Source organism: Linepithema humile, chromosome 4, assembly GCF_040581485.1.
Source record: "Linepithema humile isolate Giens D197 chromosome 4, Lhum_UNIL_v1.0, whole genome shotgun sequence".
In the NCBI taxonomy this organism is placed as follows: Eukaryota; Metazoa; Arthropoda; class Insecta; order Hymenoptera; family Formicidae; genus Linepithema; species Linepithema humile.
Genome location: NC_090131.1, coordinates 2,687,118 through 2,701,474, shown reverse-complemented (window position 1 = coordinate 2,701,474; position 14,357 = coordinate 2,687,118). Strand labels below are relative to the sequence as shown.

Below are 14,357 nucleotides of genomic sequence, written 5' to 3'. Positions count from 1 at the left end.
CTCTCTTCGTTTCTTCTCTTTTCCATCTCCCTTTCATTCTTTCTCTATTATACCGCGGCAATGCCGCTCTGCTCCCGCGATCTCTTGTACGTGCAACTGTGGGTTTCGTAGCGGCGGCGACAACTAGCAAGAGGTACTAGATACTGCTTAGCGATAACGTAACCCTGAACAATTATACGCGTTCGAGACCGAAGAGGGTATTTTCTGCGCGGCAAAAAAAAGATCTCCGATCGTGACGGTAATTCGCTTCTTTAACGCAAGGCTTAAAAAAATATTCCTCTCGGCAGGGAGATCGCGTACAATGTTCCTTTTTGCAATTTTTATGCAAAGATAAAAAAGACCGATAATGTGTATAAAGTAAGAAAGCAGAAACACAGTCGATTTTGCGTCCCGAAATTCCGAAATCACAAAGAGAAGTAGCACGCTCCCCTTAGCTCTTTATGATTTCAAAAAACTGTTCGAGCCCAGAATTACCTCGTATAACTTGTACTTATGTTTATGCGCGTGTTCTCTATATCCCTTAATACGTCCAACGAAATTATCGACCACGGGTTTCGCAGGCGGGTTTCTAAAGCACAGCCACGATCGTTAAAAGGAAACACCTCCGAGAGCGCCGAATCGAGTCGCTATGGCGGCCGCTCATGGGTTCGGTCGTCCGGGTCATTACATCGGCCGATAATTAATGATGACCGCGGCATCCGCACAAGCAGACAATCGGGGTAAAGGGTTTAGGGAACAAGAATGAACGAAAGAAAGAAAAAGAGAAAGAAATGCGAGCGAAAAGCAGCCCGGCAGCAGCAGCAGCAGCAGCAGCAACGGCCATTCAAATAATATGCAAGTTCATAATTAATTTACCGTCGTCTAAGAATCACGGTAGGGAGAGCGCATAATTAAGAAATGCCGGGCGGTGCGCGACAGCGAACACCGAATCCTGACCAACGAACGCCGAGAAAAAGCGAAAAGGACGCACCGGCGGAAGAAATATGTCGTTGACGCGATTTCGCGCGGAAGCGACATCCGTTGCGCGCGTCCGAAGCGCAAAGCATTGCGGAAAATTGATGAGCACTCCGAAACGTTAAAAACTTGCCGAAGATTGGCGATCGGGACCCGGGACCGCGCTATTATTGGCAATCGATCGGCGCTGATGGACAGGTATCGAGGTTCCTTCCCGCTGCGCTCGCTCCTCTTCCTTTTTTATTCCTCGCTGCAGATGACGTGGAAGAGCGCTGAAGAAGATGAAGAAGAAGAGAAGGAAGAAGCAGCGGGGGGAGAAAACGAAAGGGAAGGAGGAGGAGGAGGAGGAGGAGGAGGAGAAGAGGTAGCCGAGAAGAGAGTCTTAAGCACGCTCCCTCAGAATATGGTCGCAATTACTGCAGGAGATTAATGAGCCGATGCTCGCGCGATGCGAGTCTGCTCTACGAAGAGTCCTCCTCCTCGTCCTTACCCTCGCCCCCTTACCCTACCATCCTTACCGTTCTCATCGGGAGAAGACGACTAATTCATTCCGCGAGACAGGCAACTCAAGTGTCTATTCTTCTTTTCTCTTGTTGTTAGGTGAGCGAGAAAGTCCGTAATTATAACGAGAGGTTTAGCGCTAAGTCCCTTAATGTCATCCTTGCCCAATTATCTTGCCACTTTCGTGGAAGTGTTCGACATCGTTAATCACCGGGCGTCCAACGCGTGCTTTAATATTGTCACGTGATGAAGATTTTAATAATGTAACTAGCGCCCGAGACGCGCACACACTCGGCCCGTTAAGCGTCTCTGTGTTAATAAAACAGACTGAGTAACTTAATTATTTAGAGTCGATTTTAGCTAACTCGTAAAAAATTACCTTTCCTAATTACGGGGACGAATAATCACCGATCGTATCTGTGACAATACAACGAACGTCGATTAATGAGCGAACGATGCTCAAGGTTGACGTAATGTTTCCCTCCGACTATGCGCTCCTCCGAAGGGCTTCCCTTGCCTCTGACCCTTCTAATTAGCCATCGTGTACCGCGCTGCGGATATCACAGACTGCGCAAGGTAGAAAACCGGCCTCATGCGTGAGATGCTAGTGGATGGTTAATATCGTGCTAGACGGGGGATCGAGATCGCCCGAGCAATATTAATAATCTGTCGTTAGTCACTCCCTTTCATATTAGTAAACGCACCGGACAGAGCTCGTTTTGGAAGCCGGTCCCCGGTGAACCGTCTAATTACCTCACTTCTGCGCCACCTAAAGGTAGGCTCGCCTAGGAGAGAGAGAGGTCGACTGTGACAAACGTACCGAGGAATCGTTCCTTTGTTCAGCCCTCGTAACGAAACAGCTTGAGACCGCACAAAGAAATTTCGTGAAAGCATCGAAGCAATCCGTGAAAAATCGGAGATGTAAAGCTGGGACAAATCAATTTGGTCAACATCACGATGGGGTCCATGCAAATATCTCGAGAGAAAGCAGAAAAACTCTGCGTCGGACGCTAGTGGAGCGTACCGTTTTTAAAACGAGCGTCGGCAAATTTTCAGTTTACAGAACATTATGCATCGTAATACGATAATTTATTAAAACGCATATTTATATTCCGCATGCTATATTGTACTCATATATATATATAAATATAATAGACGTAATACAAGAGCTGAACAATAGAACGTTAAAGAGCATTCCTTCGTCCGCGCACGCATATGTACAGTCGACCGGTATGGCAAATTTTCGACCGCAACGAGTTTCTCGCACGAATATTTAAATCCGCGGTAAGGAAGCTTTCACGGCGCCGGCGTAATTTCAGCATTCTCAGGCAACAGATGTTTCTTGTTTCACTCTACGTTTTAGCTTTCGTCCTGAGTCGTGCGGCGCGGCGTGAACGAGCGTGCAGAAGGTAAGCAGCACCCTCGGGCTTTAACTTAAAAGAGAGCTAATCCTAACTTCCCGGCGCGTTGTCGTTGCGTGCGTATATACAGCCGGTCACATACAAGCACAAGGTACACGCATACCCCGGTCTTATCGTCGACGGACAAACAAACGCGCAACAGCACTACGTCACTGTATCACACGTGTAACAGGACAACACAAACAAAAAGTCGGAATCAACTATTACCGTATGTTAAACAGTTCCTGATTCCTCTCGTCGCTAGTCGTCGCTGTCGCTATGCAGCCCGCAGTTGCGAGAGACTGCGAGAGCGGACTGCGACATTGCCAGCATAATGATGAAGAGAGAAAGAGAAATAAATCGAGAAAAAGATATATTTCACAAAATTTGAATATTTACAATTTTAATTTTAAAATGTTCATACATTAATTTACTTTAAATATTGCAGTACTCAAACATCTTTGCAAAATTTATTTAGAGTTATCTAAATGTTTGGAAATAGTAAAAAAAAAAAAATCATCACCTCACTGCTCGAAATCTGTTAGCGCAATGTAAGAACCGCGGGATTGAGTTATCTGAAGATGAAAATCAAGCAATACGCGTGCCTTCGCTAAGTAATCCGCCGGCGGAGACAGTAGCCCTCCTAGCGCTGTCTAACGGGACTTCAGGGACACGATAGAATTTTCAATGAACTGCGACCATCGACACCCACACCCCGGAATGTTTCCCTGCGTGAACACTAGCATTAACGACAGCGTACACTCGGTTCCCGTGGAGCTCGAGACTGGTACACGAGCCTAGATAAACTATAAGATGCGATGTTTGCGGCATGACACGCACAGACTATGTCGCAACGCAGTCTTATCCCGAGAAATAGACTGCAAGCTCATACAATCGAATAATAATCTCTAATAAAGTAAGTCTGTCAGATATCAAAGTGTATTTGTTAAACACTAGATATTTATCTGCAATACAAAAATAATTTCCAAACACTGTTAAAAATTGTAAAAATATTCATTAATAATTAATTCATCACACGAAATGTGTTGTAAAATTAAATAAAATACAAAAACTTTAATTTTTCGTATAACAAACACTATTTTAGTCTTCATATATCATGAAACATGAAAGTGAAATATCTTTTACGATAAAATAAAATTATTGTTGTCACGTTTGAAAAGAACGCGCATACAGAATATATATAATAGTTCACTCTTCCACAAAATATCAAAAGTTTTTCTGACTAGCTTTAATCTTGATGCTATCATATCGAATCATCTTGTGCATCTAGGCATTTCTTTTAAATTCCTATAGCGGTTGAGTGATGTGACTATATATATATACCAGAGATATATATATACCAGAGAAGCAACACAGGTCAGGAAGGAAAAAGTCGAATGGTCGGCGAACAAAGAGAGAAAAGACGAGTTTAAAATTATTCGAGCATGCAACCGTGACGTTTCTTCCGCAAATCATCCATGACGCGAAATATTACTAACGCGAAATATTACAAAAAGATTAATCTCTCGCGAGGTGACGGTAATTCAATGTTATACAATCGCTGAAGAAAAAAAGAAATCTTATGTCATCGAGAAAACTTATTTTTAACAACAAATAATCGGCTTACAACATCGTTAAAGTTTATTTCTAACAATAATAATATAAAATGCAACACCGTACATATTAGATAACATGTTATGAATTATTCTAACGCATACATATCTATTCAACGATATCTCTGATATCATTGTGTGCGATGATAATTGATGTCTGCTCGTTGAATGAGAGACGCTTAATTGAAAACATGTAGCAGGATAGCTAATCCATTAAGTATAATTCGTGAACATGCATAATCCTGTACGATGCCGGAAGCCGATGAAATGACAGTTATTATCTGTACCGTGTTCTATCCATTATCTATCATCATATGATATCATCAATAGCGACCGCGCGACTGTCGCAAATTTTAATCAAACTAATCCAATTAAATAAAGCTATGCTTACTGAGAAACGACGGAAACTTGGATTGATTACCCGCGTCCGATACACGAAAGTATCTGTTTATAATGCAATATGCAAGTCTAATCGCTCTCGCAGTGTTGTTATCGTTATTTTGTTACCTCCGGGAAAACTCGCAAGTATACCAGAAGCTGTTGCGCGGAATTTCTTATGAGCTACCGATATACTATATTTTTCAGCTGTGCGTCCAACGCATACATGAATATAGTAAAGTATAATATCATTCATATATAGGCGTGCTTTTATACCGTTCAACTTCCAAGCACAATGTAATTAAATAATACGCTTTAATGTTTTAATTAAAACGTACATATTAGCCGATGTTTTACGTCGCGTTGCAACTACACTGTAACTGTTTCTGATTGGAATATTGTCAACTGCATAGAGTGAATTCACCATAAAAGATCGTGCGTAACTTTGCTGCGACAGAGAAATATATAATTGCTTTGGAATCACCGGGCGGTCTGCTGCTATGTGACACTCGTTAGTGACTCGATATAGAGCTCTCGCACGCACGCATGCATCGCGCTGTGCACCTTTCTTTTGCCTGCAATGTGTGTGCAGGAACATATTCAATAAAAATAAAGTGTACACGATTATACTTACTAGCCTTGTCAATTTGAAACATACAATATACGACTATTGCTTCCGACACAGCAATTTTCTATCAAAGTGATATTTCTCATTTTCTATTTTGATAGAATTAAACTAATAGTATTGATTAAGACTTTTACTTTGTATCGACATACTTGTTAAGAAAATAAAATTGTTTTGTAATTCAAATATATTTGAAATGTAGACATTAACGATAATGTAAATATTAACTATGAAGTTTTTGATTTAATTACACTTGGAAAATTCTTCTGAAAAATTCCTGATAACCATCTATTCTTATAAATGTTTGAACTGTAATCAAAAAAATTAAGATTTTGTTTTTACTTTCGCAGCGGACATTGTCACGGTCTAGTGAACATAATGGTAAAATGTATACAATGCAATCGTTACGGAGCAAATTCATGCCACGGCACTCAATGAGCTCAAGATTATCGAATAACTGTATCGGCTAACCGGTAATATAATCGTATTATGTAATCTTTGTTTAATAATTTATTCATTTGCAAGTTGGAATTTTTCTGAAAATTAGTAAACACCAGTCTGTCCAAATTTTCTACAAAAATGTTTCGTATAAAACACGAAATGTAAACGCGTAAAAATGTGCATACTTCAGTTTAAAAAAATGCAAGGCTTGCCGCACCGCATCTGTCGCGGTGCGTTCCTCTCGCCTTAAATTTCGATGGCGAGGGAGCTGCACCCATCCTAAAAGAGCTATGCTCGATCTCGCAAGACGTAATAAGATATCGACTGTATATATCATGGTATGCAGAAGGAGAGAGAAAAAGATAAAGCTATGCTAAGAGAAAGACTGCTAGCAAGAAACGGCGACGGTTAAAACGCGATAAAGTCGACGATACCGGCTCGCTATATCGGTGTTAATCGAGTCGTCGAATTAATTGGCGTTGCTCGCAGGAATCCCTACACGAATATATTGAGTTATGAAATTGGTTTCCGATAAGATCTCTGCTCGCGCGCGGCGGAGTCGTCGGCCCAAGATGAAGAAAAACGTTCGGACCGATCGCTAAAAAGCGTCGCCACAACGATCTTACACAAAAATATGACTCTAATGGGCGCCATAGGCATCTAAAGGAGATCTTAATTACAACATCCGACTACACGGCTCGCGTATACTAATGAGAACGAAGCTTAGTCTAAAATTATGGCTTGCGTTAATTCTGGTGCGTCGGAATGCATTTATTTACGTTGCTATTTATGCCATTTATGAATAAATATCGATTATAATATTACCTTCGAATTTTCGCGTCACATTTTTCACAATGAAAAATCCACACACGGAAATGATGTTGCAACCTTATCTTTACATAGAACTCGTGGTGAGACTTTCGCGATCGTGACCGCGAATGCCACGGGGTTAGCGACGATTCGTCGACTTCGTCATGCATCAGTCCACGAAAAATCTACACGACGGAGCCGGTATTCTCCGTATACCTGCCGCATCGACCGAAATCGGCATTAGGATGCGCGGGCGTCCTCGTATCCCGTTTCAAGATGAAGATAGGCTCTCTCGTCTCGGCTCGTTGCTGAGAGAAGAAGAAGAAGAAGAAGAAGTCTAGAATCTCTACCGGCGGGCCGCGGCTCGTGGAAGAAGAAGCCCTCTTCGCGGACCCTGACGTGCACATTTATCACCCTCTATTGTTGCCGGGCCAAACATCCGGCCTCACGATCCGCGTACAGAGACCTAACCCACCCTCTCCCCCTTCTCTCTGCCCGGGTTCCCGAAGAATTGAGATTCGCGGGAGCAACTCGGTGCCTTCTCTCACCCCGAGAGAATCTGACCTAACAACTGCCACGCGAGATTACTGACCTCACAAAGGGTCTTCACCCCGCCCGGAGACTACGAAAAAGATAAAGGTCCAACGATATCAACGTGCGTGGCGCATCCGCGTGATATCGGAGCATCGAGGACTATTCTCGTTTGGCGTATGATCTCGCTTAAGAGCGACACTCGAGACGGACAATTATGTAGATAGAGCGCCGTCGCGATTAAACGCCACGATGCGACAACGCTGCAACGCTCGATAAAACCGGCGCGTACCTACGTAATGTTTAACATCCGCGATTGCGAGAGCGGAAGATCCGAATCATCGCGTCGTTCTTCGGACACACCGCGAATATCTGCGTTGCCTCATCTCGAGACTCGCAGCGCCTTGTTTGCACATTGCCTTTCCCATTAACCTAGTCATTACGTGTCCGTGCATTGTCTCCGGTACCCCGTACTTTGCACGTACCGTATGATCGGTGCCTTCTCCGTGGCACAACGGTCGACCCGCATCTAATTTCCCATTATGCTCCTTATCGGTCGTCGCGCCGGGCGGTTCCGTTCGCCTCGACCACGTACGCGCTCGCGAAAAAAATGTGCAAGATGCAATCCAAACGATTGATAATCGCCACGCGTTGTCGCAAATAATTGTGATTGAAACTCGAAACGTCGAATCTTCCTATTACACCTCCTACTCTATTGTCCACGCTTCACGATCTATCGCCCTGTTCTAAACACTGAATCAACGTCGTAGCTTGATTTTCCATTATACTGCCTTGTAAAGATGAATTCGCGCACGGAAGAAATAATTCAATGCCGCAAGATTATGAAGATCGAAAGCCGAATTACTCGAGATTGTGTGGCCTATGTACCGATTCGCGCGGCGACCCGTCGTCAGGTCATCCAGGAAGTTATTCCAAACGACGATTCCCAGAGGTACCTCATGCCGAGATCGTTTTGTTGACGTTATTCCCGATTCGCGAGAGACCGGGCCAGAGTTCCCAGCGTGCGGCAACGCGGGTTCCTACTTTTTTCGGGTGGAACGCGAGGAATTGCCTTATAAGTCGGCGCGGAGACTCAAAAAAAGGGAAGAGGAAGAAGATGGACGAACGGTCGAGCGAGCGGGCGAACGAACGAACGAATGAACGAACGAAAGTACGAACGAACGAAGACAGCAGTGGAAGTTGCCGTGGCGAAGGAAGAAAAGGAGGAAAAAAAGGCGCGCGACAGTCGGCGGCGGCGTTCGTTCGTTCGTTTCTCCGCACGATTCGTACACTCCGCGGTTCTGCCGGCGTTGTCCTCGTTCCCTCCAGCCATTGGTCGACTCCCAAATGGACAAATAAAAGAGATAGAATTACTCCCTTTCTCTCTCCTTCTCCAAGTGGTGAGTTCGGTGGCAAAGAAAGAACGCCGAAAGAGAGAGAGGAAGAAACGTACAAGAGACACTGCGCGAACGGAGACGACGGAGGAGCGTAAAAAGGAGAGAAATGAAACAGAAAGACCGTGGAGAACGGCGCGGAGGGGTGGGGTGGCGGGTGGGGAGGGGGGAGGGGGGCTTCAGCCGAGAGGAACTACCATCGTGAACCCGACTTTTCTCCGTCTCTTCTTCATTGTCGTCGTCGCTTTGACGATACCGATAGGCGGCTTCCTAACTGCTGTTTCGCGGAGAAACGTCACCCAGATCCGAGATATCAGTTATCAATTAACGAGGCCACCGAAGGCAGGACCGAAACGCATTGCTCTTCGTCCCGCAAGAGCCGTTTCGGTCGAGCGACAGGAACGGACGGGCGCGCCGCGCCGCGTAATTTAGGGACCGACGTGGCTGTCCAGGAAGGAGTAAAGGAGCAGCGGCAACAAGCAGCGGGCGGCGAGATAGAGGAAAGAAGAATGAAAGAGAAGGGAACAGCGTGCGACGACCGGTGAAAGGGGACCGGGAGGAAGACATCTGAAAGGGGAGGCGAGCCCTACCAGCCGCGTACGATCGGCGAAATAAATGCAAAGCGGGTATCCCGGGCTGGAGTCCGATTCCGCGATCGAGGACCCTCTACTCGCGGCACCGCCTTAAAGTATCTACTGCCGGAACGGGAAACGGGCGGCGAAGGGGAGGAACGGTTAAGGACCGTACAAAACCAAACGGACAAACTCGAGACTGGCTGTCGCTACTCCCGCCGGCGCGGAGTGAGACAAAGAGCGTTTGCGAGACCTTACGTACCCATAATTCTTTCAAAAGATCCACCCGACGCGCGGGTTCGCAAACCGATTATTGCGTTCCTTACAAAGTATCATCGGGACGAGCGGTGTCCGAATAAAGGGTCTGCGATACGGTCTCGGGAATGTTTAGTAGTTTAGTAATGCTTTATGTCACTGCATTTCAAAGTTTAGGCAGCGCCCGAGGCGGATTCGATACGCATCGTGTTTGCAAATATATTCGCGCAAAGTTATCCTGCAGCATCTGTGTCGCGATATTTAATAAGCGCGATACTTCTTTAACTGCTCGAAGGAGAATTGGCATAAATAACATTAAATCACGAGTTAATAGTAAATCTCAGTTTCCATCATCGTTGCCTCGATCAATTATAATTTACGTCCGCACGAAATACAAGACTCGAAGCATTTTTCATCTTTTTGCCGAACCAACAATCTCCGGTGCTGAATTCGACAGGACGTCACGGCTGATCGATGTTGAATTTATGTTTATGAGCGCGTCGGTATTCATGATTAATAATTAAATCTTTTTTTATACGGCAAGCCGTATTAAGGATAGTTAAACGGATTTTTCTGATTAGAACTGTGTATCGTCTCATCTCCAAACAGATCCAAAAGCAATTTGTTACTTACATATCTTGCGTCCTGCAGGCATGCTCGCGCGTGACTGATTAATCGAACTCGTAAGTGATGGATTTAATGTCTTACCTGAAAGCAAACAAAATATTTTGGATTAGTCACATTTGCAATGTAAATGAAATAAGCGCATTTTATGCGATATTCTTAACTTAGCGCATGTAACACGATCGTTTAATCGTCAAAAGGAATATTCACTATCGTCGCTCAAGTCACTGTAATCCGTATTTTTAACTACATTTAACTTCCTTCGTGCAAAAAGATAACATAAGCGCTAACGCGCGCCGCTTAATGCCACGCATGTCGCGCATCGCTCATCATTTGATCTTGATTTCTCCTTATATAATACACATTTCACATGATTACCAAGTAAAATAGAATTTATGAAAGAGAAGGCTCTTCCCGTGTGCCGCAAAAAGCGTCGAGTGGCGACATTTATAGGTTTAAGACAGGTCAGGGGGTCTTTCCCTACCGTGACTTCGCGCATACCGGTTTTTCAGAATTAATCGCATAAATTACAATTATTACGATCATCATTCTCTTTCGGTATTCGAGCTCTGCTATCGTGTTATGTAAATCGTTGGTCGGCGTAAAAACGCAATAAAAGATATTCACTTAACGAAGAAACGACCACGAATGTGTCTGTTATCAAGAAATTATTAGCTAGGCGGAGCGATCGGAGTTACAAAAATATGCTCGATAATTTTCGGATCCGTACAAAACACATTGTTCTTGAATCCGAAACGCGAATCGATAAAAGAAACACTCGCTTTCGGTTAGGCCCGTTCTGCCGACGCATAAGCGAGCTCTTTCTCGCATCGATGCATTATGCCGATACGCGCGTGTGTAAAAGAGAAGGGCGGGTGCCCTCCGCGCTACCTGTGTTTGTGACAGTGATATTTACGGTCAGATAGAATCGACCCTCTCTCGACGTGGACGAAAACGAGCGATAGCCCGAGAGAGACGAAAGATGGACCAGCTTTCGGGCTGTGTGTGCGCGTATACGCGTTTGTATATGTATATCTGCACCCGCAGATGTTTGCGTGCCCTGCGCTTTTTTTGCGGCTTCAATTTGAATTGAAAAAGGCTGTGGATACGAGGACAATAGATTGCGTCGCCGCCGCCGCCGCCGCCGTCCTCATCGCCATCGCCGCTGCCAGATCCTCTCGGTTACTCTCTTTCTATCTTTCTTCAAAGCCAGCTACTCATTCCTTTACTCTTTCTCGCTGCCTCTTTCTCTCTTTTCTTCCTTGACTCGATGACAACTAGGATGAGGATCCGGACGGAAGAAAAATGCATCTCGTGCAGCCCTCGACACGCTTGCTTTTTTTAACAATTTGCTTTTCGTGGACCAACATAGCCTCCTCCTCTCGAACATTCCCTCTTCTTCGCTCAATTTCTTATTGTTAGATTCGGAGCTCAATTCCTTAGCTACTACGTCCTCTTTAAATATACTTACGCTAAGTATTATCACATCACCGGCAAAACAATCCTGTCCCGACAAACTTATCCTTACCTCGTGTTTCTTCCTCCTCTCTCACTTTCGACTTTTGTGTTCTTGTTATTTCTCGTCTCGACTCTTTTATCTACGTCTTTTCTTCTGCCTCGGAAAGTTTACTCTTTCTCTTAACTGTGTATTCTCGACTTTCTCTATCTCGCCAGAGACAAGGACAATCGAGTATTCTTCCAGTTTTCAAATGTGTAATCAGATATTACGTATGCACAACCTAAACCGCGCTCGTTGTTCTCTCCCATTCTTTTTCTCCTTTCTCGTCATTTTTTCTTCTCGTTTCGTTCACAATAAAATCTTTTCTAATTCGCGGTCTCTTTTGCCATTAACGTTCAAAAAATACAAATTTAACGACTCGTTTGCTCGTAATTCTACATGGCAAATTATAAAATTATCTCGTGCTAATATTATTATCAAGTATTTCGATTAAATTTGCATATATGATAATTAACGAAAATATATGTGTGCATCTTAAAAAACGTCACCTTACAGAACGTCAGAGTAAGAAATTTTAGAGCACGCGGTCAAGGTATCCTCGTAAATTTTTTCTCATTTTTATCTCTGGATTTTTGCATCCACTATCGCCCTTCCATTTCTCCTGCGTCTGCCCTTTCTTAATTTCCGTTTCGACGGTCGGCTGTACCGATTACGGACCGTGAATCACGCGACGGCCAATCGGCGTCGAACCGCGCGCGATCGTTAAATCGGACGTCCACCGAACCGGGACAGATCGCTCGGACGATGCGTTGCGTCCGGTCCTCGATCTCAATCCGACCCCGTCGTGGCACCGACTCCAATAATCGATGCAACATCGGTTATGCATCGAGAGCAAGCTCTCGAGAACGCTTTAAAGGACGACACCGAAGCGACAGACCGACAAACCGCACCGACGAATTACCCCGGCGAATGTGCGCCACCGCCGTCGGTACCGGCCGATTTTATTGCTAATAGGAAACCGATGGAGTCCAGAACACCAATGTAATTTCCTCTTCGTAACGATCCCTTGTTCCCGCGCAACTTTTCGAATCCTTTCACCTCATTGCAAGTAATGCCACTCTCTTTCTCTCTCTTTCGTTATGACGAGCTTCGTGAAGTATTTTCTCTAGGATGATTCTCTAGATCCCTACTTCGGCTTCGCGCATCTTTAAACGCATGTATACGAAATCCTTCTATGCAATCGCGTTCTAACGTTCCACGAAATTCAGCTCGCGTGCAAAGTCGATGCACGTTTAAATGCGTTACAAAAGGAAAGCAGAGCATGGTAGAGGGCAAGGAACGAATTACCGATCAGCGCGAAAGGAAGGAATTGGTGAAGGGAGACGAGCAAAAACGAATTTACGACTATCCGGTCGTTTTATCGGCACGGAATATGATGCGGCTCTGGCTAACGGAGCAGTATCATTAATTACGGTCCTGTTCGCGGAATATTCAGGAAATTATCAATAAGGAAATAATCGTGTATCGCAAAAATACGATAATTTTGCGGAATCGTCGCGAAAACAAAAATTAACAGTAAACGTATAATTTTAATATTAAAGTACTGTCAATATCTCTAATTTCAAGACAGCACACACTATACTCTCCGATTAATTAAGATACTCTCAAGAAAAAACACCTTAAAATTTTACCAGATATGTATTAGAATAGCAAAGCATACGTGGAGAAAACGAGTCAGGAAAACAAAGAATATTATGGCTTTAATATTTTATCTTTCTTCTCTTTATCAAAAAACTGACTTCTCAAGATTTATTTCTGAGAACTACGCTGCCACGAGTGACACGAGTGACCTCACCTCACGTGTACGTATCATAAACAGATATTAAAATTCCGCTCCGAGACCGCGCGGCGGTTTTGGAATTCGCCAATGAGCGCGTCAAGTAGAAATGCATGCCGACGGTAAGGCACGCCGGTATACAAGCGTCGTACAAGCGCACGGTATGACGAATGCCAACTAGAATAAAACCACGTCTCGCAGTAACGACGAACAGCGCACTTCCGGCCGGGGCAATGAAAGAAGTAGTGGAGGTGGGACGATGCCGCGTATCACGTCCTTACTCCCTCATCCTCGCCGCGTTCCTCTTTTTTTTTTCTATGTCGTAAAAGCGGCACTGCGACCGTGCGTACGGTATCTTCACGGGTTGCATACGAATCACTTCATTTCTATCTCTCCTGCCCTTGCATCGCCATGCCGCGACTACATTTCTAATTCGAGGCCCGTGGCGGACCTTTATTTTCGTAAAAAATGAAGAAGCACATAGAGATACACACACGTCATAGGGTGCAGTTTTGATGCGGTTATCTAAATGACTGCCGGCTGCCACGAGCCGCATTTGCCTCGTATCTACCGTCATCCCTAACTCACGTATTCAACAAAACGGCGTTTCTAACAGCTTTGCCGTCGATCGTATCGACCATGAAGAAGCTGACAGGCCCGTCGACTTTTCCGCAGAGGCCATGGAGGTCGTGGCATTCACAAACAAATTAACAACAGCAAACAACGACAATAACAAATTTGTTAGAAGAAAGTAAAGCTGTTAGTGCGTTACAATCTATTGTTGAAAATATTTTAGAATTGTACGCTTAACTGCTCGACGAGGATAAAAATTGCATCTTCAAAATCTATTTTGATCAAAGCAATAATAAAAAACTTTTTAAAATAAAGTTTACGATTTTTGAAAGAAATAAATATCCATGATTTCAAATGAAGGCATACTCTGTAATGTATAAATCATTATAA

The 14,357-nt window shown here is 44.3% G+C and overlaps 1 protein-coding gene across 2 annotated transcripts in view; it reads right to left on the bottom strand.

Annotated features, from left to right (window-relative positions):
* Positions 1-14,357, bottom strand: part of ds (dachsous cadherin-related 1) — a 293,968-nt gene that overhangs the window by 196,619 nt on the left and 82,992 nt on the right. The window lies entirely within an intron of this gene.